This window comes from Triticum aestivum, chromosome 5A, assembly GCF_018294505.1.
Source record: "Triticum aestivum cultivar Chinese Spring chromosome 5A, IWGSC CS RefSeq v2.1, whole genome shotgun sequence".
Taxonomy (NCBI): domain Eukaryota; kingdom Viridiplantae; phylum Streptophyta; class Magnoliopsida; order Poales; family Poaceae; genus Triticum; species Triticum aestivum.
The window spans coordinates 348057685-348062543 of NC_057806.1; positions in this window are offsets into that span (position 1 = coordinate 348057685).

A 4859-nucleotide genomic window follows, 5' to 3' on the forward strand; every position below is an offset into this window, starting at 1 on the left:
TTTTTTTTGGTTAGTTTTCTTTTCTGTTTTGTGTTTTCTTTTCCTTTTATTTATTCTTTCCTGCTTTATTGTAGTTGCATTCTATTTTAGTAAAACATACACCTAGTATCTAAATTAGTATTACAACCTAGTCCATAGTCACAAAAAGTTTAGACCCCAAATAACTTACTTTGACATTTTATTAAATATAAAAGTTATTCAAATAATCATTTTTACTACTGTTTTATTCATCTCATAGTTTTTTAAACATTTTATAAATGTGTGGTTTTCTCCCATAATTATCTATGCAATATTTGGTTCACTCCGAACATTTTGGTTTTAATATTTGAAAACTTTTATGGTTTGCCAAATTTTGAATTTGAATTTGAATCGGTTTCGAACTAACTGGAGATTAGCAACTATAAACGGGGTGACGTGGCATCATTAGCAGAGGATCTCTGTAGCTTAATTACCCGGGTGTCACAATTCTCCTCCACTACAAGAAATCTCGTCCCGAGATTTAAGAGGGGGTAAGGGGGAAAGTTCTGGTTACGATATTCTAACGGATCTTCTCGGTCATGGTTGCTCTTCTCTAAAAGGTCGATCCACTACGTTGATGTCTTCATTCCTCTGCTCCGGGTCATCATGATGAAGCCGGCATCCTTTTCTTCAAGATCTCCATCGTACTTACGAATAGGTAAGGGGCAACTCTACAATGATAGGATGTTATAAGGGAAATTCATCTGGGGGTATCCCAAGAATGAACATATGAGTATCTCTCGAGTTGAACAAATGACACACATCGAGAGCAAAGTAAGACGATGCAATAAGAAGTTTCAAGCGGATAGGCAATCGTTCATTGCCTGAAGCAGAGTGCGAAAAGGGTTCAGAGCAACGGGAATAAGTATTGTGTCCGATACCAGAATAGATCAATAGGCAAGTGGCTCGTGAATTACATACAAAGTCAAGCACGAGGAATAACTTTGACAACAGGTTGTACAGGAGAGTCAGGTTTTGATCCTGTGGAACTGTGGGTTATGGGCCCACCATGTGGTTGAAAGTAGGAAGGGGGCCGACATTTTGCACGGTCATGAGGGTAAGGCGTGTCAAAGGGTAGCCTGTCAGATATGTCGGCAACAACATCGATACCAAGGGCGAGGGACGAAGAGAACCAATTCCTGCTCGTTGAACGAGGCGGACCAATAGGCAAAGTTCTCGTCCATCGGCGGCTACCGGAATGTCATCAACAATAGTATCAGGGTTACACCAGACAAGATGGTACACCGAGGTGTTTACTTGAGCAGGGATATTACTGCTTATATTATATAGATCACAATAAGGTTTAAACAAACCAATGGAAGGAAAATATGATCATCAGATTAAACAGAACAATGGAAAGGAAAATGTGTTTAAACACATATTTCAGGGGTATATCCTTCCTAATGACAAGCAGAGCATGATATCCATGACAGGATATAAAGTAGAAAACCATTTAGGTAAGGGGGAAGGAATCTCATGATATTACCCATACAACGGTGTTAGGATAAGTGATAAGTAGAATTTAGCATCGTGCTTCAAATGTTCCTGTTGAAAATCGGAGTACCATTGACATGCTTCGAGATAGCATTGACATGGTCTTCAGGTGAAGATCAGACTTTGGAAACACGAAGGATCTATCAGGAATAACTTGTAGAATAAGTCTTACAATTTCCTCCAGGAAGAAAGGTTGTCCTTGCAAAAGAAATTATAACGATAGGTCCTCCACCCAGGGGGGGGGGGTGCTAGGCATGACATCATGATACCAAGTCACGTAGAGATCAATGTTACAACTCCTGGAGATATGTCCCAACCATCATATCTGACCGAGATTCAGATCCGGGTGGTGTCAGGATACCTCAGACTTAGGATACCTGAGAAGAAAAGGTGCAACGCAAATTGACGAGATGACATTTTAAGATTCTCGGGGAAATGAACTATGAAGTGATTTCCGTTAACAAGAGTCCATCATTAACCCAAGGAGAGGACAAGGAGGAGTCTGGTGAACCCAACGGCAATTCACCGAGATTCCCAAAAATGGATTTCCACCATTAAGTGAACAAGGAGATAACATTTGTCAGATCAAATGATATAAGGAAGTATGCTCGAGGAAAACATACACAATTAAACATTGGTTGAAGGGTGCGCCCGAAATATGGGTTGGGTTGCACGACCAATGTCAGAATGGTGATTCAATAATCAATAGCCTAAGAATGAACTTTCGACCATTAACTTCAAAAATAGGGTTGCTAGAAGGAAAGAATCCAAACAGCACCGTTCACTTGTTGGTACCCCGGTTGGAATCAATATGAGGACCAAGAAAGAATGGTCATGGTGAGAAGTATTTCTATGCCAAGAATTCTCAAGAGGTGGAACAAATCTCAGAACATTCTTGACATAAAGGATGGTAATACTCCAAGGTAAAGAAGAACAATTGCTGGATAGCAAGGAACTCAAGGTATAACACCAAACATGAACAAGCTTGTGTTGGTGGGAAGGCAATAAAGTGGTCGACGATAATACAATTCATCAAGGGCAAGGATGTTATTTCTCATCATGAATTCAATTGATATCCTGGATGAGCTCAGAATGTTGATGATCACGACACCTTTGTCGCGAGAGTTCATGAAGATGTAATCGATCGGTAACGACATCAAGTCAAGTAATGATGAAGTGAAAGGTTATTGGAACCAAGGGTACGACACAAACTCGAAACCAAGCTTGTTGTTAAAGGCGAAATGATATGACGATGAGGATCGACATAAGGTTAGTTCATCGTCGAAAATTGGTGCTCCGAGAATAAGGACCAGGTAGCACAGTTAAAATTTAGCATGGTAAGGATATAACCGATCAGGCTAGGTATGACATGATCGGGTACAAACTCGTACTTATAGAAGCTTACTGAAGAGTTGTTGAACCGTAGAGCGGACTCGGTTCAGTTATCGGGGTCTTTGAGTGTTCAATAACTCAGAGCCCGCGAAAAATTGGAATCAGTGGGAAGGTAACACTTGACGAAGAACTCATAAGAAGTTATGCAGTTCCATGATAATCTCGAGATACCAGGGGGGTAATACTCGACACAAGATCAAAGTAAAGGTTGGACTGGTGTATTGATCCATAGAAGACAATTGTTTTAACTTGTCCGAGAAATGAGATCAAAGAAGAACAATCATGGTCGGAACCACGGTTGCAAAAGGCCAGATCCTAGATATAAGATGAACTTATACCAAAGGAATAATTTATTTAAAAGAAGCTTTAATGATAAGATCTACATCGTGTCCATGGACATGAACACAAGTTCAAGGTCGACTCCCACTTCTCCAATGCATAACCTTTCATTCACTTCTCACGTTCGATGAAGATGCAGTGTTGAAATTTTATCTGGTGAAGCACCAGAAGAGTATGACTCGTGAAAACTTTCGGGTTCACACGGTTTAGAGAAGGCATATGTTCAACCCACAGGGGCTTCTTAGAAACGTATACCACAAGTTTCAAGAGTAAATAAAACAAGCCCGAAAGCAGAGCATGGTTGGCCAAGCAGAGGATACAACTTAACAAAGGCATTATGTATCAGGGGAAGAACTCACAAAGTGATCAAATGTGAAGGACACTGTCGGATAACAATCCAACAAAGGACTTAATGGTCCACAAAGGATCTGATACGAGTATCGGTACTCAACTAGAGGAAGAAGAATGCAAGGAGATCAGATTATAAAAACAACTGACTAACTCAATTGTCAAATGCAAAGGAATTATGATTTCAAAATCAAGGGATCAGAAGCAATGCTCTGATTAGGGAGGGATAAGTTGAATAGCCTTAGGGTACAATCAACGACAATTGGATTGGTCGGGAACCAATTCCAGTTAAAAGAATGGAAGCTCAGCCGAAAGGTAATTTATAGGGATCAATGATGATTGCGTGTATTCGCAACATATTGAGTCAACATACTCAAAATGATAATGACAAGGAATGTCAATAAGATTTCTATACTTATGGGATTAATCATAATGAAAGCAAACAAGAAATTCCAGAGCAATAGGTTGCTGAGGATTGTCGGAATATCGGGTGGTATTTCGAAGACTTTTGTGTAACACATGAACAACTGGGGGATGAGTGGATACTCGATAAGTGCGAGAATTAACCGTAGGGGTATTCAAGTGACAAAGAACAGCAAGGCAGTAAGCTCAAGGGATTATCGAAACAATGACGAGTTTTTCAGGGTATCTTGTAATAACAAGACCACTGGGGATGAATGTAAGAATAACAACTGCAAGTAGTTATCCATAAGGGTTTGAAGTGGACGGGGAATTGCAAACACGATGAACACAAGTTCTCGGGTTAACAACGGAGAGTATCTTCAGGGTCTTCTGGTGCAGCAGACGATCATCAGTAACAAGGGGCTCTCCGGGTGAAAGTGATAACGAGATCCTAGTGTTAGATTTAGTAAACTTCATTTAACCCGAATAGAGGAGAGATCAGAGTCCCAGAGTAGAGGTCGAGGAGTAAAAGATCCTACTACCACCCAATGGCGACGTGTGCCCGTAAGACACACAGCCATGTTAGTAAAAGTTTTGCAATGTCTAGACTCGACTTCGGCCAAGGAGTTGGAAGGGGGATTCCTACAGGCAGTCGGCTCTGATACCAACTTGTGACGCCCCCGATTCAATCGTACACTAATCATGCACGCAAATGTGTACGATCAAGATCAGGGACTCACGGGAAGATATCACAACACAACTCTACAAATAAAATAAGTCATACAAGCATCATAATACAAGCCAGGGGCCTCGAGGGCTCGAATACAAGTGCTCGATCATAGACGAGTCAGCGGAAGCAACAATAT